Below are 27,134 nucleotides of genomic sequence, written 5' to 3' on the forward strand. Positions count from 1 at the left end.
GAATTCTGACCTGCATCTTTGAGGTACAGCACAGAACCTCTCCCTGTGCTGTTTCACTATTTATTATTTCCCACATTGCATCGTATTATTGGTCACCTTAGTCACTTGGTATTGGTTCTAGATGAACTAAGCATTACAAAGATTATCTGGGAATACTCAGCTAATTTATTTTGGTGACTGAAAAACTATTACTTGCCCTAATTGCCTTTCCATTGTGAACACTTACACAAATATTCACAAGCACTTGTATCAATGATGCTTTTGTTTTTTTTATTAAAATTGTAAATAAGAAAAAGAAAACAAAAAACCAAAAACCCCACCCCAACCAATGCTAAAATAATGTATCCTAAACACAAGTAAAGTGAATAAGTGCATCTAGTTCACAAAATATATTTATTAATAATAATATATATTGATAACTGTTAATACAAAACCACTAAATTATAGTAGAGTTTTGGTATAAGGAATTTCCGTGAGATATTCACAAAATGGGGAAAGAGCCACAATGTGTGCTCGAGTTTTTCCATCCATAGTGCTTATTTATAATCATGAAACGCCTGAATTTTTAAGAAGTTAATTTTAAACAACTCCTTCATTTAGATTTTAGAAGAACCACCTCTGCCCAATCCAAATCTTTACATTAAAAAAAAAAAAGCCAAATGGATATTTGCAGCAAGCTCAAGTTCTGCCAAGTCATTCAAGCTCATTGAAAATGTCCAATTACTACCCTCCTAGTGTTTAAATCTAGCCACTGTTGAAAATCCCAGCTGCTCTCATGAGATATGGTCAGAAACCCAAGGTCTTAAATGAGTAGAATGTATCACACCATTCGTGTTCTCTGCATATAACTGAGCCAAAGTGAATTAGATAATTTTCTTCAGTAACCCCTTCATGCACAGCAATTTTACATCATCAGCTAATGGGTCTGTATGGGGAAGTCTTAATAGTGTTACAGCTTCAAGTGTTACTAGCTTGAACCATACCAAAACAAACAATTTTTTTCTACATTTAGAAACTCTAGCACGAGACATGCGGTTTAGAGGCTTTAATGAACTACAGGCAGTCCCCGGGTTACGTACAAGATAGGGACTGTAGGTTTGTTCTTAAGTTGAATTTGTATGTAAGTCGGAACTGGTACATATTGTAGGGGAAACTCTAGCCAAACATTTCTCCAGAGCTCAGTTTTATTCTCCCACACCTCACTTCCCTCAGTCCTTTATTCTCAAGCTGAGGTGTCTGCTGAGAAAAGCCGCTCCGCGTCTCCCTGGTCTGCTGGGGGGGTCCGCTAGCTTCGCGTTTCCCTGGTCTGCTGGGGGGAAGCAGCTAGTGCAGGGTTGCCTCACCCCGTTTGTAAGTAGGGATCTGATGTAAGTGGGATCCATGTAACCTGGGGACTGCTTGTACTGCATTGTCTTTTACTGAAGTCTGCAGAAGTAGCACATAGCCGCCACCACTTTGTCCTGCTCATATAATTGCCTATTAAAGGGATTTACAGGTATCTGATTTGCATGGTATTTTAATCTAGCTGTCAAGAGTTAATAAGTCAAACAGATATTCACAAAGGATAAATTCATCTCCATTGTGCCAAAATGAAGCCCTGCTATCCCCAATGGATCTTTACTTGCTTACAACAGGGCTGAATTTGGCCCTCTGCAACCAGTGTGCTCTTTCTGAGTTTGAGGCCAAACATACCCAAAAGTTGTTTATAACTTCTGAGGGTCCAGCTGTTTCCAGTGAATTATTCTAACTTGTCTGGAGACAGACCTGTGCAGGACAGGTCAGAACTGCTACAGTGAGCATATTCTGGGAGCTGCCCGGACTACTGTTTTGGTGGCTGTTACTTGTACAATACTTTTTCTGTATTAATTAAAAGGTAGCTGTTTTGTTTAAAAAAAATGCAAATGTGAGAGTTTCAATTTTTCCAAACACAACAAAGGTATAGGGGCCACTTCTCCACTATGCAGGTATTACTCCCATTGACGTTACTGGACATTATATGCACATTATACAATAAATATAAGCCAAATGTAAAATACAAAACAGAAAAATTAAGACTCTAAAATACATTCCTACAGTAATGGAGATCATTACTGCATTGATTTTAAGAGTTAAATATAAACAAGTGCTGTTTAAAAACAAGATTATTCTAAGAGTATGGGGTTGGGGCTGAATTTTATATTTCTATAAAAATTAAATCCATAACATAGGATTATCTTTGTCATCTAGTTTCCTGTTTATATGCATGGGTATGTTCATATTGATTTAGTACTTAGTTTATCATTTGCTTGCCATTTTCACGTATCAATGAGGAAATGTACACAGGGAAGAAGAGTCTTGGCCATCAGGAGGCACAGAGGCACTGATAATCAGAGTATTTAATACAGCTGAGGAGAAAATGTTTTTTCTGTCCTATGAACACTTCCAAAATACCAGAACATTTTCCCTTCTCAAACTGGGATGAAAGACAAAATGTTTATAATTTTTGCAAATCAAATATCTGGAAAAAATTTTGCTCTGGGTCAACAATTTCAAAACATTTCATTTTGGTTTTGATCTTTCTTTTTTTAACCTGTCAGTCTTAATTGACTAAAACTTCAAAGTAAAAGTCACTTAAACTAAAAAATATGAAACATTCTTCCCCCAAAAATTTCAAATCAAATTTGTCAAAACCAATTAAGCATTTTACGAACACTTTCAGTTATGACAAAATAGCATTTACCCAGAAAAAAAATCCAGTGCAAATAAAAGTTAGTGTTCAGGTCTATAATTAACTTAAGTAATTACTGCTAGTGCTTCAGCAGCGTATTGTAAACATGTAGCAGCTTACATTGATAACCAATCAGGCAGCAGCAACCCCCCACCCCGCCGCCAAAAACAAAAAACAAGGAAAGGAATGGAAAGGAAAGGAAAGGAACTGTATTGTGCCAATATTGCATCTTAAAAAGTAAATATATGTGGGCTGCATATTCCAGCCCTGTCGTCACCCCTACAGCAGCCACTTACAGCTAGGAGGTGAAGACACTGGAGCAAGCAGACCAAAGCAGCTGGGGGCTGGCAGCGCAGTAGCTGCTCAGGGGTCTGTGTTGTTTTCAGCCCCGCTTCCCCAGCCAGGAGAAGGATGTGCGGTTTTCACCCCCACCCCCCAGGCAGGAGGGAGACAAGCTTGCAAACTCAGTCCAAAAGAAGATGCCTACAAGGAAACGGTCAGTGCTGAGGAAGGAGCTCAGCTGCTGCTGGAGCCCAAACTGTGCTTCTGTTCAGAACTATGAACATTTCAGAATTACAGACAACCTCCAGCCACAAGGTGCTCATAACTCTGAAGTTCTACTGTATTAATTTCCCACTCAAAATATAGTTTATGCTTTTCTCTACAGTTTTGCTATAAACTAGGGAAAAAGTTACAGGATGTGTTAGAGAAACAGTACAGGTAAACTTAAATAGAATCATAGGGCTGGAAGAGACCTCAGGAGGTCATTGAGTCCTGCCCCCTTCCCAAAGCAGAACCAATCCCAACTAAATCATTCCAGCCAGGGCTTTGTCAAGTTGAAACCTAAAAACTCTAGGGATGGAGAGTCCACCACCTCCCTAGGTAACCCATTCCAGTGCTTCACCACCCTCCCAGGGAAACAGTTTTTCCTAATATCCGACCTAGACCTCCCCCCACTGTAAAGCTATACAACAAAGGGATGTTCTAATAGTATGGTACATCATACATCCAAAAACAGACATCAACTAGCCTACGGACAGTGACACTTACCTTTGCTATAATCAGGAAATCGAAAAGGTATTCATAATTATAGACAACATCTATTGGACTAATAAGAACATGCTAACTTAACAAACTGGTTTTTCTGGTCTGTTAAAGTTTTCAGAACATTATAACTTAGAAATCTGTGGTTTCTATTATGAGAGTTACTAGAGTGCAAGATTATTTTTTTTCCCCAGTGAAAATAAAGGGGCTAGGAGTGATGGAGTACTTTATGACAAAGATACCCCTGAGTTTCTAGTATCAGAGGGGTAGCCGTGTTAGTCTGAATCTGCAAGAACAACCAGAAGTCCTATGATACCTTATAGACTAACAGATTTATTGGAGCATAAGCTTTCACGGGCAAAGACCCACTTCATCAGATGTATGTAGTAGAAATTCCAGAGGCAGACATAAATATACAGGCATAAGAAAAGAGTTCCAATCAAGAGTAAGGGTTAGAGATAGGTTTATTCTTTTCCCTACGTAAAAGAATAAATGGACATAAATCAGATATCAGGAATGGCAATACACAAAAACCTTTAGGAGAACACTTCAATCTTCCTGGACGCACAGTAACAGACTTAAAAGTAGCCATCCTGCAACAACAACAACAACAAAACTTTAAAAACAGACTTCAAAGAGAAACTGCAGAGTTACAATTCATCTGCAAATTTGACACTATCAGTTTAAGATAAAACAAAGACTGTGAATGGCTAGCCAACTACAAAAGCAGTTTTTCCTCTCTTGGTGTTCACACCTCCACATCAGCTGCTAGAAATAGGCCTCATCCTCCCTGACTGAATTGACCTCGTTATCTCTAACCCTTACTCTTGATTGGAACTCTTTTCTTATGCCTGTATATCTTAGGCAGTCCCCGGGTTACGTACAAGATAGGGACTGTAGGTTTGTTCTTAAGTTGAATCTGTATGTAAGTCGGAACTGGCGTCAGCCGCTGCTGAAACTGATCAGTTCAACAGCGGCTGAATCTGGATGCCAGTTCTGACTTACATATGGATTCAACTTAAGAAACCCAGGTGTCCCAAAGTCAGCTGCTGCTGAAACTGATCAGGGGCTGATTCCAGGAAGCCCGGGGCAGAGCAACCCAGCAGCACCCCAGCTGCTCTGCCCCAGGCATCCCCAAATCAGCCGCTGCTGAAACTGACCAGCAGCGGCTGAATCAGGATGCCTGGGGCAGAGCAGCTGGGGTGCTGCCCGGTTGGTACAGTAGCGCCGAGGAGGACTACCTGTACCTGCCTCTGGAATTTCCACTACATGCATCTGACGAAGTGGGTCTTTGCCCACAAAAGCTTATGCTCCAATATATCTATTAATCTATAAGGTGCCACAGGACTTCTCGTTGTTCCTGAGTTTCTAGTTACTGTTAGTGTAAGTACAAGTGAAAGAGTATTGTAACCCTAATTCAGCCTCTGTGTCTATTTGCATTAGGACACACAGGATTTTTGTGTGTGACTAACTTCAAAAGCTTGTCTTTATTTGCTATATCTGATAATGCCTGCATATTTCCCATTCACAGAGAAAGATTCCTAGTGGAGATTCTCTAACAAATTGTTTATTATCTAGCACTTGAGTTTAAAAAGATTCTCAAGAAGCCTACCAAAGCTGTTCAATTCTTTCTTAGGCATTTCCTATATATGTTTTATATCACTTCTACTTCTCTCCATGATTTTGTAATTTCACAGCACACAACAAGATTCACACTATTTCCTTTTGTTTTCACCTTTATTTTACCATTTTAATTCTATTTCACGTTCCACCTAGTTTTGTTCTTTAAGTTTTCACTTTTGCATTGAGAGAGGTGTAGGAGTCTTTCATGTCATCTCATCTTGCAGGGCAGCAATTCCAGGGGAGGAATCAACCCTTTTATATTCTGTCCTTGGGCACTATAGGTGTAGAGCCAATATGGGCATAGAACACTAACTCCAAAGACTACCACTCACAGATCAAATATCTGTTTGCTCTCAAGCTTGCTTTTCTCTGTGGGACAGTCCAACCAACATCTGTAAATTCTTCTCCTAAATACAGTTTCAAGCCTTCCCACAATCTGCTGTGACAGAAATGATATTTTGTTCTTAGATAAAGCTCCCCCGGCCTATCATTATTATTTATTTGTTTTACCAGAATGCCTACTATTACTATACTACCACTACCATAGTACCCTATTCCAGGGTGAGGATCACATGTATGTCTCTGAAAAAATAAACCGAAAAGTCTGTGCTCCCAAGTGTTTATAGTTTATGTGCATGTCTAAATGATACAACTGCATGAGGCAAGCTGTGGTGCAAATCTGCAGTGCACTTACATGTTGCATGCTAACTGTCCACAAGGATCCTGGTGTTTTACCCTAAAGTCTGAAACAGCATTATGCAAATCACACAAATTTTCAGGGTGCAGCAGCAAGGTTCCCCTGAGATAGTTAGTGCTACAGTACTGTGGATTTGCCACACACTAATTTATTGTTTAGACTAAGGATGTTAGTGTGGGGAAAATCAAATAACTCCAATTGTGTCTAAGGGGGGACTGTGCAGAAATCAAAACTCTCTGAAAGAAAACTGCTGTAAGGGTTAAAAAGTTTTTCAGACCTCTCTCCCTGTAACAGAGAGAAATCAAATTAGCTCTAATCAAAGACCCTTACAAATGACTATCTCAAATTCATGGATACTCCTAGTCTGTCACAATTTGTCATGTAAACCCTTATCTTTGTCACGGTTTGCCTTGTAGACTCCTCCACTCAAGTTCTCATGTGGCTTTGTGTACTGTAAAAACTTACTTCTAGCACTCCTGGGGTGAACAGAAGTCTCAGAGTACTTCTGCTGAGACTTTGATATGTTAAAGAAGAACAATCCACAACTGAACTGTCTAAGCATTCTGTATATAGGATACCTGAATCTGTCTGTCAGGGCTGCTGCTTCACTCTTGGAAGTGACAGCCTGCATGCATGCATCATAAAGTTTTCTCTTCTAGGTTTCTCTCCTGCCTCACTGATTTGACCTCCGGCCTCGGACCCTTCTGGGGTCTCTGTACCCCAGGGGAGCGAGATTTCCCCCTCATTAGCAAGTAGTTGACTGGAGTATTGACTACTAGCATCCCCCCTTTGCTGCCTCATAGGCAGCAATGGGTGTGTGTGAACAGAAGCCAGTTCCCCCAAGCAGAGTCTCCATGGTGCCACCTTGCCCCTCCCCCCACTGCCTCTATCAGAGGCACTGAGGGGGGGGATAGGGGAGGCTGCTGCGAAGCAGCCTCTGCCTGCAGAGGGCCGAGGCTCACCATGGCAAAAAGCAGATCCTGTTTGCAGCGGCCCAAGCTGGCCAAGTGCAGGAGCTGCTGGACTCAGTGCAAACTGGACTGCTCGGTCCCAGCTTGCGCTGGTCTGGGATGCCACGCCTCTGCATTTTAAATACAGTAAAAGTCCGGTGGTTCTTACTACATTTAAAATGCAGAGCTGCAGCGTGGGAGGCTCCCAGAACTGGCCCGAGTCAGGACTGCTCAGTCCCAGCTCAAGCCAGCTCCTGGAGCTAACAGCACTATGGCTCTGCAGAGTGGTTTTTATCGACTAATCGTGTAGTTGATACAAATTGTATTGACTACAGAATTAGCCAGATAACCGCAATTTAACATCCTTAGTTTAGACAATGTCTAACTCTATGGCAAGTGACAACAGATAGATACAGAAAGGCAGAGGAGTGAATGGAAAAAATAAGCATATTGTTCAGTGTAACAGCCAGTGGTGTCAGTGGATCAAGAGCCTAACCATTATCAGATTTATTTTAGGCATCATGGAAGAGGAACATTTTAAAGAGGATCTGAATGAAGGTAATTAGTTGCCTTTGTACACATTTATGGGAGTTCCTCTGAAGCAGAAGGGGTACAAGGTTGTACCTCTGAAAACTGGCACACTCCGGTCCGGCAACATCCACGGTCTGGCAGGGTCACAGATGCTTCTGGACCAGAGAGCCTGGGAACTTAAGAGCTGGTGGGCCAGCAGGTGCTGGGGGCAAGAGGGTCGGCAGCCTTGGGGCAGTGTGGGACCGGGGCTGGAGTTCCCCTGCAGCAGTGCAGGGCCAGAGCCTGGCAGCAGCCCCATGGAGTGCAGGGCTGGGGCCTTGCTGCAGGAGCTGGAGCCTGGGCTGCCCAAAGAGCCAGCAGCAACTAGGTGAACAGCCCCCCAGATTGGGGGGAGGGCAAGGCAGGGTGCCTGCTGGGGCAGCCAGCTGGCAGCAGATAAAGGATTTGGGGGCCAGTGGCAAATTCTGGCAAAATCTGGCAAATTCTCTTGTTCGGGACCGGTCAGGTCCCAATGGTGCCGGACCAGAGAGGTCCAGCCTGTATGACAGAAAATATGAAAGTGCCAGAGTAAAGGATGTTGCAGTAACTGACATGGAAGATGAGAGCTTAATTGAATGTTTCAGCAATGTGGATGCATAGGAAAGGCTGTATCTTAGAGATATGACCAAGTAAGAACCTTCATGATTTAGACCAGTGGTCCCCAACACGGTGCCCGCAGGCACCATGGCGCCCGCGGGGGCATTTGTGTGCGCCCGCCGAGTGCTCGGGGCTGGCCTGGCCCCGGGCACGTGGCACACGGTGAGCGCTGGCCACAGGAGCGCCGCGGATTGGCCGCCTGCGCTCTGGGTGCATGGCGAATGGGGGGAACGCCGGCCCCGGGCGCGCGGTGTTTGGGGGGGGGCGCACCCCCAGGCGCGCAGCCCCCGCCCTCTGGCACCCGGCCAGCAAACGGCCACGCCCCCTGGCGCCCGGCAACCTTAAATGGTTGGGGACCACTGATTTAGACATAGCCTGGACATAAGGACTTGGATACCAGAGTCAAAAATGATGCCCACATCAGGGACCAGAATGACAGGCAGGATGGTGGTGCCTCTGTGATTGAATTATATGGTGCAGAGGGGGAGGGATAGCTCAGTGGTTTGAGCATTGGCCTGCTAAACCCAGGGTTGTGAGTTCAATCCTTGGGGAGGCCATTTAGGGACTTGGGGCAAAAATTCATCAGGGGTGGTACTTGGTCCTGCTGTGAAGGCAGGGGACTGGACTCCATGACCTTTCAAGGTCCCTTCCAGTTCTAGGAGATAGGCAATCTCTGTCAGAGCCATGATGAGCTTAAGCTGACTGCTAGATTTTTGTTCAAGTTTGACCTTTTTTTAATGTCATAGTAGGCACCAGTTTCCAGATGCTGGAGGAAGGGGAGAGAAATCCATTTGAAAATAAGTCTCCTAAAAGATGAAAAGCTGCCGGTTGCAGCCAATGACCATTTTAAATTCACTTAAAAACCTGACTGAGCTGTACAGATAAAATAGCTCCCAATTAAGAGCCTGAGTAAGCCAAATACTTAAGCACCTCTCTAAAATTGAGCTGTAAATAGTCTCATGGACATCCTTGGGACTTGAAGTTAAAACATGTACTTGCTGAATCAATGCCTACTTAAAAACAAAACAAATCAAACCCAATTGAAAATGAGAGCTGAAAGATGCCACTAAATTACAAACTACAGCTCTCAGAGCAGTAAGGCTCATTGGCAGATGGGTGTTTTAAAAAAAGGGGGGGTCCAAGAAGACACCTCCACCTAGGAGAAAAAATTAACAGATACAGTCCAAATAGTATAGAAGGAGACATTTATAACTTACTCTCTTTTAGTGCTCTTGTACTGTGATTTTTTTTTCAGGATTTTCCAAACTGCGCACAGAGAAACATTCTCAGAGTTTTTCTTTTAAGTAATGAAAAGTAAAGTTAAGGGCACACAGTCCATACACAATATCAGGGTATGCATTAAGAAGCTTCAAAGGCACACACACAAACACTTGCACTCACACAGACATAGTTGTGGTTTACAGTTATTTTACAAGATAGATTAAAAGGTTAATACTAGCAGACTACAGAAAACTGCAATCAGAATACAGGGAAGAGTCAAACACGTTTCTCAAAAATGAAAGAGAATTCATGAGCATGCACCCTTACAACCATGTGGTTGATAGTCACCTTACCACTTGAGGTGGGAAACACTTGAAAATCATTGCGTCTCCTGCCCTTTCCTTTAAAAGTCCTTTCAAATCCAGTCCTACTCACTATGCAGTAAAATTCCTGAACTTCTATTTCCTGTATCTTAACATCAGTGTGCAATCACCTTTTAGAAAATTCAGCAATCAGAAGCTGTTCATCAGGGAAGGCTGCTTAACAGACAGCACAAATGAGAAAAAAGATTTATGTGATGAGCTGGCACCAGAAGTCTACTCTTGTCCCATGTGTTTCCATGACTACACCCTAAATCCTTTCAATTAGAGCACTTGTTCTTCTCACCCCATTAAAATTAACTTTTAAACAGGACTGGGAATTACTAAACTGTATGCGTTTACTGCTCTTAATAAAAAGAAGCATTAGGGATTTTAATGTTTTAATATTAGGAATTAAAGCTACATAAATATTCTGAAATTAGAAGCTGAGCTTCAGAAAGATTAAAGAGCTCTATCACCAGTAGGCCACACAATCAAGAGCTTCCATCTCATTTTCCATTAAGCTGTAATTTCTGATTAGCATTTTATCCTGGCTTTCACATGCAGATACACCTTTATGGGAAAGGAATTAAGTGTTTCTGATTCTGCTAGACCTGCACTTAGCAGTTCCATCTGATAACAGCTTTTGCCTTTATCTGAGATTTGGTCCAGAAGACGGAATGGCTTAAGATGGGTTGGTGGTTTTTTGCTTTTTGTTTGTAAGGGAACATGGTACTCCTTATCACATTTTTAAAAGTTTTTTTTTTTTTTTAAACAGTGGTATTTCAGCACTGAATTAAATCACATTCAATTTAAGCAAAGGACCAAGACAGACCTTTGTTGCAAACTTTTAAATGGTTTTGGAAACGTCCAGGCCAGAAACATGGCATTCCACACACAATATTTAATCTGTGCTATACCTGTGGTATGTGTGTATGTTCAGAAATGAGAGACAATGTATTTTTAAATTGAGACAGTTTATACCATGTTTTTAGCCAAATAGATTTCCTAGAGCTTAATTTGATAACTGTTTATTATTTTACTCAGGAAACAAAAAAAGACTATAGCAAATACGAAGATACTGTAAACTGGAAAAGACTGCTGCAAACCAACTGATAACACTTAGTACAGGTTGGATCTCCCTGGTCTGGCCCCATCAGGACCTGACCTGTCCAAGAGGAGGGATTTTGTTGGACATGGGGAGGTCATTTCTGGCCCCCCTGCCACCAGCCCACTCCAGTCCTGGCTCGACTGCTGGCCTCCAGGCTGGCTCCCCACTCTTGCTGGCCCCCGCTGCTCTGTCAGCCCCCACTGCAGCACCCAGCAGCCACTCTGCCTCTGCGTACCCAGGCCCTGCTGCCATGCTGGGTAGCCCTGCCACCTCTGTGCGCCCAGTTCTGGCTGCCACACTGGGCAGCCCCACTGCCGTCATGTGCCGACCCCTTGCTGCCCTACTGGTAAGCCCCACTACCGTGACTGGGGCTCCCACTGACCTGCCAGGAAGCCCCACTGCTGTGCACCGGGCTCTTGCTGCCCTGTCAACTTGCAGGGCTCCTAGGCGCTAGCACTCCACCGGGATCTGGTCCTGCAGACCAGAGAGTCATGGTTTAGAGAGTTTCAACCTGTACAAAGATATCACTGACCATACCTTTTTGTTCCCTCTCATTTTACATACATAAAAAAGGCTTTCTTACTTTGCATGGTATTTTACACCTAAACATAGCAAGCTTCAGACAAGTTAGGGCCCCCCATGCTAGCTATTGTACAACCATTGTATATGATAGCCCTTTCTCAGACACGATCTAACTGTTGAGGGAAACAATAAGGAGTCAGGGGAGAGAGAGAACAAGGCAGAAACAACCCCCTCTAGACTAGCTATATGCACAGCAAAATCCTCATCAACAGTCAGTCTATTACAATCACAATTTGCCACTTTCATATACCAGAGTATAGGCCATCAGACCTAATGATCAGAACAGGAGTCTGGCCTGGCATGGTCAGGAGACATGTCAATGATTGGAATCAGGAGTTCAGGTAGGAGCAATGGCTGGCATAAGTTGAAGGTCTGGCACAGCTTCAAGTGTGAAATGCATTGAGCAGCCATTAGGCAGTGGTTGCTGTGTAATGCTTAAATGGTCTGTTGGGCCTTTTTGTCCCCAATCAAGGAGCACAGCCACTTAGTGAGGGTTTATTAGGCCCAGACAAGTACTCTGGGTTGCTAGGGAACTGGGTCCAGAACAAGCTGAATTCCTGACAATCACTTACCTAGATATTATTAGATGGCAGTTTTCTGATGAAGAGGGATGAAAAAGTGGCAGCATTATGGATTTTGCCTTTATCCCCAAAAGAGGTTTATACATTCTAAACTATTTTCAACAATTACTTGGATGTTGCTACTCAATATTATTCAAACTGAACGTTTTTTAAAGTTTCTGTAATTAGGTACATGCAATCTGATAAGAACTTTTGCAGAAGGTAGTCAGCACTTATTTGTCCTTTTTGTTTCTAAACAAAATACTAATAAAATTACATACTTATGCTCTACAAAGTGTGTAGTGCTTTACTATCACTGAAGACATTAATGCTTAAATTCCCTATTAACATTAGGAAAGGGACAGTAAGTCAAAGTCAGAAAAAAGAAGAAATGGATGCTTGGCAGAAGGGACAAGGAAAAAAAATCAATTATTAAAGATGAGTCACAGAAAGACTCTTTCATGTTATTCTCTCATATTCAATCAAGAATGCATAGATCCTACAATATGATCTGCACCACACATACTTTTCCTCAATTTACAAAGCATGCTGTTTTGCTAGAACTGCTTGTTACTAAGCAAATCCATCTCTTTGTCCCTGGAATAACATAATTGGATGATTAAGCGGATTTAGCACAGAAGAAAGGAAAATTCTTCACTATTTGCTGCTGGGTGGGCATGCTGCAAAGTCTCATTTACTGCTGGCTCAGTAGAAAGGTTAAATATCTCTCCCTACCACTGTGGGAAACCATTTGAAATTATAAAGCTTAGCTGCAGTCTAGTTGTGGCTTAAACACACAAAACACAGGTTAATGTAAAACAGCTCAAAGGGAAACTGTGCAAGTGAAGAAACTGCAATGAAGTTCTTCTTGCACTTCTTGCACTTTCAACCAGCGACTAATTTCTTATATTTTCTAGATACTGTTTTCTATGGAAATCATAAGTAATTATACTTATTAGCAGGTTATGTTACTTAGCTTTAGGAAAAAAACATTCATGGAAGAATATAACTTAAGTAGTTTTAAACTGTTTTATACATCACTAAAAAAAAAAAACTATTGGCATGAACATAAAAATTCCTCTTCTATTATGACCAATTCCATTTAGCAAATACTGATTTTTTCTGGGGATCTATTAGAACTCAAAATGATCAGTCCCTTCTATTTTATGGATCAAAATTAGGTTTGGAAATCTGTTAGCTCAACTAGGGCCTGCTGAGAGACCACAACATACTGTTTGGGTTGTACATCAGCAACGGCAAATATGAATATAAGTACTTAGGATCTATATTTCAAAGGAATCTCAAAGTTTTAAAATTTGAGGATACTCAGCAAAGTTACTCACAACGATAAATGTTATGCTCCACATTTATCATCTCTGTGACTGATAGATCTTCTCAATTTATAAATCAGGGTTTCAATCCTATAAACTTTTTACACATGAACTGCTCCATTACTGTCAATGGGATTAATTGCATGCACAGATTTAAATGTGGGCATAAGTATTTGCATCATTAGAGCCCCGACCAAGATTTTTCTGACTACATTCATTGCAGGCTCAGCTGGGAGTCTGAAAACCAACCAGTCTTCTCTCTTGCACTTATCATCATCATCAGACTTATAGAATGCTAGTTGATAATAGGGATGTGAATGGTTAACTGGTAAACATCATCTTTAATGGGTGATGCTTATCAGTTCTGGTTAACCAGAGAGGGCTGGAGCTCCATCACAGCCAGAGGAGCCTCTGTTAACCGTGGCCCCAGGCATGGTGCTGGCAGGGGCTGCTCAGGCCAGCCTGGAGCATCCCCGCCTCACTCCCCTTCTAATCAGTTAACTCAGGGATTCTCAAACTTTGTGATACCGTGACCCCCCTCTGAGTTGCTGCAACCCCCCTCGGGAGTTGGGACCCACAGTTTGAGAAACACGGAGTTAACTGGTTAAACTTTACATTTAATTAGTTAACCAATTAAATGGGATTTCACATCTCTAGTTGATAATGTTGCCCAATGAGATGGACATAAGAAGATACAGCTTCCTTTTTCTTTGCCTGATTTACTCTAGAACGCTGACGGCAGTAATAGCGTACTGCTAGTATATTAAAAGGACATGAAAGCAATCAGAGGCATCATCCACTAGGGAAATTTTGCAGAAACTTCCTACCATTGTTAACACAAGTGTAAATCCATCAACATTAGGATCCCTATTATAGACAAGCTTTAGTTGCTGCTGCTATTTTAAGTCCCTTATCATCTGGCTCTGCCTGTGAAACTTTAAATGACAGTATGCTTAAAACACCAGTGGCTGCTGTTACAGCTGTACTAGTACTGTTATCAATGCAGAGACTGTGTTACTTTCAAAGCACTGTTTATTTATTCATTGTCACATTTTAAGGCACTCTATGTAAGGTCAAAATAAGTTTAATTAAAACCAAAGCAGGTTGAATCATGGATAGGTCAGACTCTTAAAGACAAAGTATCAATTAAGGACCTGTGCATTTAATGTCATTAATAATGTCATGGTTTATCTATCTCTATCACAGGTACCGGCTTACCAGAGATTGGCACTGCTGCAGTGTATCAGTACAGCCTTACCTTGGCTTTCAAGCAGTACAATCTGGATAGGGAAGGTTTCCTACTTCCCACATGATCTTTGAAAATTATGAAATATTAAAACATCTCTTAAGATTAGGGGATTGCTAGTCAAATCTGTTAATTTCAGAATAGTGGACAGCTGAAGTTAGAAAAATTGAAGATGCAGATAGGAGAGAAATGTATTTATTTGATAATGCAGATAATTTGCAGGATTTCCAGACTGATGCATCTTGAAAGAGTTTGTTGCTATAGTGCCTTAGGCTATTTTGATCCCTTATAATCTAATTGCTATAATGCTTTATAGTAGTGATCCAAATGCTTGCCCTGTAGAGTTTAGGACAATTACTATAAAACATGCCTTTTGATAGAACACTTTTGGTAATGTAATTTTTATGGTTGGTTTACACAAGTAATTAGAGAAACTAGATAGGAAAGGTTATATACATGCTTCTACATGAGCCCAAAAGAGAATACTAATCTTTACAAAAAGGAGGAGGATAACACCAAACATTATAAAGAAAACCACAGGCCTCCATCTCCTTCTCACATGATAGACTGGACAAAAATATCTAGCCTTTCATGTAGTATTTATATGATACTGATCACGATGGCTTCTGGGTGACAGTATGTGGAAATGAATTAAATAGACTCTCTGGAGTAATATTTACTAAACTCTCAAAACTTTGAAAGCCATTTTTCCCATTTCACCCTACACAGATAAAACAGCTACTCTTCTTGTTCTGTTGGAGTACCTGCATCAACAGGAGAGTGCTCAGAGATTGTTTAAACAGATGCGATAAATCAACAACGGCTGGATCGATTGCTGAGTGTTGATCCTCACATAGTGGAGATAAGCCCTGATATAAGTAATATAGTGTTTGGATACCAGTTTGGAAATAGATCATCCAATAATGATCAGCTAGTCAAATGAGCATTAACCCACCCCATCATTTAGCACAGCACACAAGTGAAACTACATCTGTGACCATAATTAAAATATAGTTTGGATGTGCTTTCTTGGCCAGATAGACTTTTTGGATTCTGGACAGCTTTCCTAACATCCTGATCTTATATTATCTTGTGCTGCATGTGGGTCAGAGACTGTCGTCACTGTGGTAACCAGCTATGACCAAAATTACACAGCTATATTTATCCACAGGAAGCTATGAGAATGAAATAACCCATTCAGCTCAACAATGATGAATAATTTTGTTGATTCTTTCACTATTTGCCCTCAGTGTGCTGGATTGTATTAAATGTATTATTACAGGCCTGATCCTTCATTTCTCCTACATGCAACTCCTTCCCTCACTGAGTTACTTGCATGGGAGAAGAGAAAGATACGGTCCCATATTTTTATTCCCCTCTATACTAGTTATCATTCGTGCTGTTTTAACTTCAGATACTTTCTACTAAAAAAGAATCAAGGTGTTTTGATCTCTACAGCTACAGAAGACCAAAATCCATGTTCAAAGAATAGTCTCCAAACAGATGAAAAATTCAAGTATTCCTAAAAAAGAGGGAAAGGTGAGTTTCTTCCTTCTGATCTTAATGCTACATTCAAAAATCTTAGATGATTCTTAGCTGGAGAAATGTTCATCAGAGGAAGAGGCCTCTAATTACCTTTATTGGAACTATAAACATTTACTGTTTTACTGTTTATGTTTGCAGTCTGACGTCCGTAAAACTTGTGTGTAGATCTGTCATGGAATTACAACCGAAGGAGAGTGAAGGATTAAGTATCTACAATACACGTAACTTTAAACTTGAATGTAGGGATAACTGAAAAGATGTCAAAGATGTGCTTGAACGATTAATGAATACAAAACATAAGCATAAGGCACAGACACTTACAGAATACTTTGACTCTACTGTGATCCACTGGATGTTTTTGCAGGCCAATCATACTGTAAGGATTCTAAAACTGTGAATCAAAACAAAATGTGTTTACAATACCTGATCATCCAAGTCTGATGAAATCATACTAGTCTGTCGCAGCACTAGCTTGATCTAAAATCTGTAGATTACTACAACATACTCCTGTAATTCTGCCTATGAAGGGGAAATGCAGCAGATTGAATGTAAATTTATTTGTAACAAAATAAACTCTAGCTAGATTACAATTTGATAACCAATCATAAAATTCTTTAGCGATTTTAGATTACCATTTAATGTCTGTTATTTACCAACTTATTTCTTGTTTTATTTTCTTTGGCTATTGATTTTAAATGGATTTTAAATGCTTATCTTCTGCACAAAAAAAATCCCTTAAACCATTCATGTTTTTAAAAATTGGGTAGAGTACACAAAGGACTGCAATGTTTCCTTTCATCAGTTTAAACTTCAAATCTGCAGTAACTGTAATGTCATTTTGAAACTCAGTATCATCTGCATTCCAACCATTATGTATCCTGTTATGAATCAGACACACACATTAGCAACACTATACTTCAGCCTCCATGACTACCGTCCCACACAAGCATCCTAATAAGCCCACAACTGTCCTCACAAAAACCACAAACATTTGATGACTTAATAAAATATCTTTTGAAAAATCATGTGGCAGTTATACAGAAGGATGAGGACAAGTTCCTAAGCTTGTTTTATTGCGGACCACATCTTAAGACACTGTCTTCTAAATCATCCAGTTCTATTTGTAGTCACAAAGCTTCTTTGTGAAAACAATAATTACCTACGTGGAAAACTGATACTAGGAAACCATTTATGTATATTTAGCTTATTTTAATTAAATTTAACAGCTAGGAACAAAGCAGAGCCATCACAATGCAACCAAACAATTTTTTGCAAATCAAAATCAAGTGCTCGGCAAATCACCAGAAACAGGCTTAGCTCAAACAGCAGGCAGTTTGTAATTCTGGTGCCAAAAATTCAAGACTCAGTCCCTACTAGCAATTCATAATGAAAAAGATCCATCCTGGGATTTAAGTTTGTATGGTTCTTTTGTTGCTTCAGGACAACTGCATCTGTACTCTCTCCCTCTGTGATCCAGGATGGGCACCATACACTTTTCGGCTTCTAGCCATCACCTTTCTTGGGTGGAGACCTGTATCTCTCCCCTTCCCGACTGCAGTTTTCCAGGTTACACTGTGCCCTGCCTAGGCTGTGTTATTCCCAGCAAGCCTGGCTGCCTGATCACTCCAGAGTCCTTACAGAGGCTAAATAGCATAACTGCCTACAGGTATAGGTTGCCACATAGCTCATTCTAAACAAGCACATTCATTCTTAAAATGAAAGCATTAAAAAGAAAACAATTTAAAACAATAAAAGCTCCTCTATGCATGCTAAAAAAGCCTGTCAGAGGTCACTCCAACTCCAACCTTCATCTCTGACAGGTGTCAATCTTACCAAACTTTTCCTTATGACTGGGACCCTACTTTGGACAGCACCAGGGAAAAGAAAAAAACCCTTAAGGCAGGAAGTGTTAATATGGGAAATAAACTACCGTATTTTCTGGCGTATAAGACGACTTTTGATGTTAAAAAACATCCCCCAAAAATCGGGGGTCGTCTTATACGCCAGGTATACAGCTTTGCGGCTTTGCAAAGCCTCAGGGGGAAGCCGGCGGCGGGGCATCCCAGGCGCACCTGGGCTTCCCCGCCGCCGGAGCCCCTCCGCGGCTTTGCAAAGCCTCGGGGGAAGCTGGCGGCGAGGCAGCCCAGGTGCGCCGGGGCTGTCCCACTTCTGGGGCATCCTCAGAGGCTTTGCTCACGGTGTCCCTGGTCTGCTGGGGACCGTCTCCAGCAGACCAGGGACACCGGGAGCAAAGCCAGGAGGCGGAGGGGCGCTGGGGTATAAGACGAAACCCTATCTTTTAACTAAAAAATTAAGGGGTCGTCTTATACGCCCAGTAGCCTTATACGCCGGAAAATACGGTAACAATGAGCATACTGAAGCAAAAGCAAATGTAGTTCCTGAGAATACCTTGCACTCATTTTTTAAACTGATTGAATTTCAAGCTGATGTCCTTGTATAGCTACCATCATAATATGGTAGCAACCAGGGAGCTTTGCAAACAAGGGCAGCTAACAGGGAGTTTCTTCAGGTGAGGGAGTTCTTCAGTAAGAGAGGGAGTTCTTCAGGTGAGGGAGGAGTGAACATGGGACCCTTGAGGCAAGCGGCAGTCTGTAGTATGTGTTTGTGTTTGGAGGTTACTTGCTAGTTGCCTGAAAGAAACAGTGTGCTGAGCTTGTGTCTGTCTGGAGATTCAAGTGCTGAGCTGTATGTTTGAATGACGCTGGCAGTTGGAAGCTGTGAGCTTCTACATGAGGATTTGAAATCTAGAACCCTCTGTTCATTGGTTGAGCCTTACAGATGTGGTCACTTCAACTCAAAAAAGATACATTGGCATTGGAAAAGGTTTTGGAAAAGGGCAACAAAAGTGATTAGGGGTTTGGAACAGGTTCCATATGAAGAGAGATTAACAAGACTTGGATTTTTCATCTTAGAAAAGGGGAGACTAAGGGAGGATATGATAGAGGTCTATAACATCATGACTGGTATGGAAAAAGTGAATAAGGAGAAGTTATTTACTTATTCCCAAAATAAAAGAACTAGGAGTCACCAAATGAAATTAATAGGCAGCAGGTTTAAAACAAGCAAAAGGAAGTTTTTCTTCACTCAGCGCACAGTCAACCTGTGGAACTCCTTGCCAGAGGATGCAGTGAAGGCTAGAACTTTAACAGGGTTCAAAAAAGAGCTAGATAGATTCATGGAGATTAGGTCCATCAATGGCTATTAGCCGGATGGGTAGGAATGGTGTCCCTGGCCTCTGTTCCTCTGGTGGTGGGTGACATGAAGATTACATGTTGCGATCCCTCTTTCTGGGGCATCTGGTATTGGCCACTGTCGGTAGACAGGATACTGAGCTAGATGGACCTTTGGTCTGACCCAATATGGCCTTTATTATTTTCTTATTTAAAGAAAAACAAATGAAGTGGATACATTATCTTCTTTCTTGAGAACAGAGTTCTTAAATTTTTTTTAGAAAAGTCATCATGCTTTAACAAACAATCTGCGGACTACAGTCTAGAATAAACAAAAGGCTGATACATTACTTGTAGCAGATTATCTAAATAAAATAAACAATAATTAAAAATCCCATGAAGATGGCTCACTAGGGAGATGACAACACTAGGCTGTGTGTGTCCAAGTTTCTAAGGGCTGAAGACCCAGACATCAGTTTGAGCAGAATTTCTTGAACTTTCTGTTGGAGGAAGTTGCAAAACTGTATATTACTAGGAAACTCCAAGTAAGAAATGTGCGAGAGAGTGTCAAGTTCCCACTCAATCTTGAGAGGCATGCCTATTCAAATTGTCAGCCATTGTATGAATGCTTGGAAGTTAAGAGTCTGAGATGAGGATGTGGTTGGCTATACACCAATTCTACAGTGGTATTATTTTGGCACTAAGTGACGGATATCTCACTCCTCCTGGCAATTTATGTAAAACATACAGGCTATGTTCATGATCATGATTTCTACAGACTGGCCTCAATGAAAGAAAGAAAATGTAGACAGATGTTGCAGACTGCTCTTAATTTCAGGATGCTGATGCCGAGATCTCTATTTGCCCTGAAAGGTATATGTGTGTAGGTGTACTCAAGATCCCATAAAAGATGCATCTGAAGTTATGGTGATACTGATAGTGAGTCGACTGGGTGAACAAAATTTCTGCACATGCTTTGGATTAGTGCTTCCATTAATTGCTTGAGTCCAAAATTCAACAAGGATCAGAACACAGTCTATACAGACTGTGCACTCTGGGTATAATATATGGTTAGCCATCCATAGAAGCAGTGCAGGTGTAACCTGGCATGTTGGGTTATGAAGGTACATTGCTGCCATAGTCCCTAGTAGTTTAAGGCAATTTCATGTACATGTCTAGGGACTTATTTGGATTCTTCTAACATCGTAAACCTATTCAAAGGACGGTAAACCCCGGCTGTTATGGCATCCAGAGAGGCCCCTAAAATTTATTTTGTTTAAGTAAGGTTGAAGTGGACTTTTCAATAGTATTGAAGAGCTCATATGCTGAACAGGGACATAGCTGTCTTTGCTGTAAAAAAAGCTTCATTGTAAGACCAGCCTTCGCACAATCCATCTCTGCGGTATGGAAAAGGTGATTATCCTCACATGATGAAGCCAGGTGGCTACTACTGCTGGGATCTTTAAGAATACTTTGGGGAGGCAGACAGGCAAAAAGGAAGCACCAGACACTGAAAGTGGTCCTGACTAACTGATGTGGAGAAACCGTTGTGAAAGGCTGAATTGTGATGTGACAATATACGTCCTGAAGGTCAAGGGCTGAAAATCAATCCCTAGAATCCAGAGATGGAATTCTAGGTGCAAGAGTCGCTATCCTGAATTTCTGTGATTTCATGGAAGTGTTTAGGAATCTAAGACCTCAAAATCAGTCTCCACTGCCTGATCTTTTTTGGAACCAGATAATACTTGAAAAGAAACTCTTCCCTGATGAGTTTCTTGAATTGGCTCTGCTGTCCCTATGCCTAGGAAATAGATGAATTTGCGTCTCAGCAAGTCTATGAAATTCAACCAGAAAACAGACAAGGTTAGGGGAAGATGGTGAAGTGGAGGTAAAATGGATGGAGTAATCTGATGTTATAACCTCTAAAACCTATATTCCCATGTTAGTCTGAAGGTCGGAGGTAGTATAGTTGAAGATTTTTAACATGGGGATGTTCTGGACCCTCAGTCCAATCATTAAAACAGCCATTTGGTTTTAGATGAAAATTGGATAGTGTCACTTATGGTATAAGGTCTCTTCTTTTGCTGCATCAGCCTCTTTCTGGCGAAAGTTGTTCTGTAGATCTATGATAGGTGGTTCTGTAGATCTATGATAGTTAGAAAATTGGGCCAGTCAGGAACTCTGCACTGTTTCAGATCTACTATTTTTTTTTTTATTTGTAGGCATATATATTTCAAAAGACCCAAATGTGGCATTGGAATCTTTTTAAGGATGTAATAATCTGTGGAGCCTGATAAGAGTTTAATGTATCAAAAGAGAGGTTTTCTGCAGTATTCTGAACCTTCCTAGGAAAAAAGGACATCTGCAGATGCTCAGTGGAAACTGACTAAGCCATAGCCATCCACGGAGGTTCACAATGAAGTTCTTGCTACAAGCTGACATTTGGCTATGATCACCTTGAGCAGTTCTTCCTGAGAAACACTGAAATGTTCAATAAAAGTGTTGGAAACTGTCATAACTGGTGTGGTTGTGCTTTAATCATCAGAACTTATGTGATCATGCGCTGTCGCTGAAAAGTAATTCTTACAAGCACATAGATTGAGACACTTTGTTCCCGATAATATGGTGAATACTTTGCATAGTGTTGGCAACCACCCTCGTTGACTGCGCTCATAAATGAATAATTTGATAATAGCTGGAGAACAAACACTCTGAATTTCTTGGGTGGAACATAGTTCTTTTTGTCTGCTCATTTACATGGAAAGGGAGCCATGACGGGAATCTGCTAGATATGGCAGGCTCCCATAAAAAAAATAACTAATTCACTGATAACACTAGAACAGAAAACATCAAATATTTAAGCGCTCTCAGCTCCTGCATCTGTCTGAAGTCATCCACGAAAGAAGATGGAATCTTTTTATAGCCACATCTGGTGATGACAATGAGACTTGCATGAGGTGTCATCTGTTTGTGGTCTTCTTGAGTCCATATGTTCCTCAAAATTTTCCTCCTAAGGATGAGGCTGTAGATAAATGAAGGAACAGGCAATTGTCTTTCTCTGCCAACCCAACAGGAGTAGCTAGGAGTTCTTAAGAGTTGCTGGCAATAATCAGGCCAGTGGTCTCAATATGGCCACTGAGGGGAACTATAAGGTACAGAAAGAAGCATCCAACATTGTTTAAACCAACAAGGAGTGCAAGATTGTTTCTTCCTATGAAATTCCCTTTCTGGGTAGGTGACAGGGAGACATCCCTTTTGTGATAACATAGGAAATCCCTGGACAGAAATCACAATCAGAAGAATCATCCTCAACAGATACAAAATGGGGCAGACAATGAGAATCAGGAAGCCAGTATTCCCTCTAAGTTCCTCTGCAGCACAGCTTCATAGGTGATTAATCAGCCCAGCCTAGTCAGAGGCTCAGGGCTCCAGAGCTGACTGACTGGGCGGGCTGATTAATCACCAGTGAAGCTGTGCTGCCCTGCAACTTAGAGGAAACACTGCTGAGAGGTACTGCAGGAAGACAAGGTCTCAGTGAGCTAATATACTGCTTGGTACCATGAGAACTACAGCTCATCTGAAGCAAATAAGTACTTGTGGTATCTGAACTTTGGCAGCACTGAGCATACCTGATCCAAGGTTAAAAGGCTCTACAACTGGCAAAGAAAACTAGCGCGCCAACCACTTTGGTTAATCTGTTTTGAAAAGTAGTGTTAGTACCAAACCTGCAGTTTGCTCAGGTGAAACATGTCTGGAGATTGATGTTGATGGTTTCTAGAACATCAGCGTAGCAGCCAGGGATACCAATTTAGGCATCCAAAGATGGCACAAATTTCTTCAGGGCAGAGTGCTTAGCATCTCTTGTGGAACCATCATATTTGGTTTGCACTAAAGATGGACTGGATACTGAAGTATGCTTCAGAGGGGTAGCCGTGTTAGTCTGGATCTGCAAAAGTGACAAGGAGTCCTGTAGCACCTTACAGACTAACATATGTATTGGAACATAAGCTTTCATGGGCAAAGACCCACTTCATCTGATGCATGAAGTATGCTTGGCACTGTGGCTCCTGTAAAATGTACCTTAATGGTGCCTGAGGTCTTCAAAATGATCATTTTCTTTGAAAATGGATCTCAGATGGGAGATCTAGAACACACCTCTTCCTTGCAGTCTTAGTTCGCGTGGGTGCCCTCCTCTTACAAAGATCTCAGTGAACAGGACATGGCACTGAATCAGGGATGTTAAAATTAGATGAATCAACTAATCGAATAGTCATTGGAATTTCCATCGACTAGTCAATAAGGGCACTTCCGCACTGAGGAGCCTGCTGGGCTGTTGCTACATTTCAAAGGTGGAAGTGCCGCATGGCGTTCTTCCTTTGAAATGTACAAGAGCCCCAGCAGGGCTCTCATGCATTGAAACCCTGTGTGGAAGGGCCTGGGGCCAGCAGAGACTCTCGTACATTTCAAAGGTGGAACATTGCTGCTGCGCTCCTGTCCCTCCCACGGAGGTGGGGAGAACCAGCCTTTAAGCCAGCTCCCCTTCTCCCTTCCCCCCACTGCCTCTTTCTGATAGAGGCAGAGGAGCCGGGGGGAGAAGCGACAAGTCAATTAGTCGCTTACATCCCTATACTGGATGGACCACTAAATACATTTAAAAGCAATTGTAGATTCCTTTGAACCTGTATCAGAGACTAGCCTCAGTACTTGCTCCCTCATAAAGAATCTAAATTTGATCTCCCTGTTTTGTCTAGATCTGCTTTTAAATCATGTGCATATGTTACACTATAAAGTGTGTGGGTCTCCTGCAAACAGCAGAGACTAAGGTTGCCAATTCTGACTGAAGCTATTCCAGGAGATTCCCTTGCACCCCCAAACATAAGGTAGTATAATATCATAGTAACGTCTCCCAGATTACTTTCAATAGTCACTGGGAGATTGATGCTGATTCACTGACACTCCAGGCTACTCCTGGAGGGTGGGCAAACCTGGGAGACATACCTAGAATGTCTATCGCTAATTAGAATTAATTCCTGAAAGGTGGCAGTTCTTGAAGCCTGGTGATCCTGGCAGACCATGGCAAAGGCAACAATAACCACTCTCAAGAACAGACTCTCAGGTCACAAGTGAAGGAAGAGGTGTTTGAAGGAAAAAAAAACCCACCGTAGCCATATGAAAACTATCAAACCAATAAAATAACTAAGCTAAATAACTATACTATACAAACACTGAAGTCAACATGCTTGATACTCCATCTGAGGTTGTACTGCAGCCTATTGAATGGGGACATATTTCTCTCTCCTTCAGATTATCTCTTAGTGCAGGCAGTCCCCGGGTTACGTACAAGATAGGGACTGTAGGTTTGTTCTTAAGTTGAATCTGTATGTAAGTCGGAACTGGCGTCCAAATTCAGCCGCTGCTGAAACTGATCAGTTTCAACAGTGGCTGAATCTGGATGCCAGTTCTGTCTTACATACAGATTCAACTTAAGAACCCCAGGCGCCCCCAAGTCAGCTGCTGCTGAAACTGATCAGCGGCTGATTCCAGGAAGCCGGGGGCAGAGCAACTCTGCCTCGGGCTTCCTGTAGTCAGCCACTGGTCAGTTTCAGCAGCGGCTGACTTGGGGACGCCTGGGGCAGAGCAGCTCGGGTGCTGCTGGGTTGCTCCAGTAGCGCAGCTCCTCAGCGCTACTGGAGCAACCCAGCAGCACCCCAGCTGCTCTGCCCCAGGCGTCCTGATTCAGCCGCTGCTAAAATTGACCAGCAGCGGCTGAATCAGGACGCCTGGGGCAGAGCAGCTGGGGTGCTGCCGGGTTGGTCCAGTAGCGCCGAGGAGCGGCACTGCGGGACCAACCCAGCAGCGCCCCAGCTGCTCTACCTCAGGCGTCGTGGGCAGAAAAGCCTGGTCTGCTGGGGGAGAGGGGGCACTAGCTGCGGCCCCCCCGCTCCCCCAGCAAACCAGGGAGACGCGGAGCAAAGCCGCAGAGGACGCCCGCAGTGCGACAGCCGTGGCGTGCCTGGGCTGTCCCGCTGCGGGTGTCCTCCATGGCTTTGCTCCGCGTCTCCCTGGTCTGACCAGTAGACCAAGGAGACAGGGAGCAGCTTTTCTCGCCCCGGAGAACGCGGGCAGCGGGACCGTGGCTCATTTGGGCGTCCCGCCGCTCCTGTCCTCCAGTGAGAGAAAGGCCCCGTTCGTAACTGCGGATCCGACATAAGTCTGATCCGCGTAACTCAGGGACTGCCTGTAGAGACCTATTTTATGGCTGAAAGTAAACTTCGTGTTTTGGAAGTCTATGGAGGAGGCAGGTTTCTGAACCTTTTAATGCAGCTGAAATTACTTTCTTCTTCTTACTGACATCTAAAGTAATGTTAAGGGTAAAAAACAGGTTTCGTTTTACCAGCTGCTAGTTTGAGAAGAAAAATACTTAACCGGGGGAAACTTCTAATTTTATGAGTAACCAGAGTACTGTAACATGCAGATACTTGCTGTGCAAATATTTAGATAGTCAATTAAAAAAAGCACTCAAGAGACAAACTCAAGCAGCTCAGTGGAAAAATATAAATATATAAGGAGACAGCCAGTGTTTAAACACACTAAACACTTGAAAAAGTAAAGTAATAAAAATACCCCAATAATACATCCTATGATTTTCCATCAAGTGTGCAATTTTCCATCTGTAAATGTAACCCATCATAAAACTGGATACCAGGTTAATAGAGAAACAAGCATACTACAGAAGCAATATGCTTGCTTTAAGAAGTAGGGAAGGCAGATAGGAGTCATGAGAAATTTGCTTGTAAGAGCTAGGTTTGCAAGTAAATACACTGTGGATTTTTTGAAATCCACTCCTGATTGCGTTGCACGCGGAAGATTAAAATCTGGCTCCATTACTAGCCATGTCAGCAAATTTTCCTTGCAGCAGATCTTATTACAAGAGATAGGTGATGAACTGGAAAGACAGATGGCCCTAGAATTATGACTACAATAACATTATTTACATAAATCTTTCATCAAAAGAACTCAAACTTTTAGAAACATTACTTAAAGACCAACTTTACTCCTGCTAGCCAGTGGCATAGACAAAATTGGTTTCAAAAGTCTAAGACCCCAATGCATATTATCGTCACTAGACACATTAGCTTTCACATATACATGACTGGAAGTCTGCCAAAAACTACAGATCCCAAAAATGAACATATATATAGAATACACCTTCATACTGAATAGCTTCCCCATAGTACAACTGTTCATAAAATTCATATCCTCATCATCACTAGAACAACTGAATATATTCATGAATCTTTACCTGTAAATTGTTTAATCATTGCTTAAATCACTGTTTTCTTGTACTACTACATGTGCCTGTATCCATCCATCTGTTGTCTCTTGTCTTATGCTTAGTTTACAAGCTCCTTGGAGCTGGGACTCTTTTTGTCTTGTGTTTGTATAGCACCTGGCACAATACGGTCTCTGCTCTAAAGCTGGGTCTCTTAGATGCTATGATCATACAAATAATATTTCAACAAAAAATGTGATGCAGTGGTTTAAAGAACTGGATGAGGCATCAAAAAGTCCCAGTATCTAGCCGTGACTCTAGTAATGGTGTCTTCTGTGACATTAAGCAAGTTACAAACTCTCTGCCATCTTTTGTAAAACAGAGAATAGAAAATTCCTTACACAGTATTATCCTTTCTGTTAGCAGCATCTCCCACAGTTTTCATTCCCACAATTTTGTTATGTTTGGGTTGCTCTCCAAACACTACAGTTCCCGGAAGTGGTTCAAAGTTGCAGCACAGTGTGTGC

At 42.0% G+C, this 27,134-nt stretch overlaps 1 protein-coding gene across 8 annotated transcripts in view; it reads right to left on the bottom strand.

The window, feature by feature from the left end:
• The window catches only part of TBCK (TBC1 domain containing kinase), a 184,130-nt gene that overhangs the window by 29,775 nt on the left and 127,221 nt on the right, over positions 1-27,134 (bottom strand). The window lies entirely within an intron of this gene.

Source organism: Pelodiscus sinensis, chromosome 5 (genome assembly GCF_049634645.1).
Source record: "Pelodiscus sinensis isolate JC-2024 chromosome 5, ASM4963464v1, whole genome shotgun sequence".
Lineage (NCBI taxonomy): Eukaryota > Metazoa > Chordata > Testudines > Trionychidae > Pelodiscus > Pelodiscus sinensis.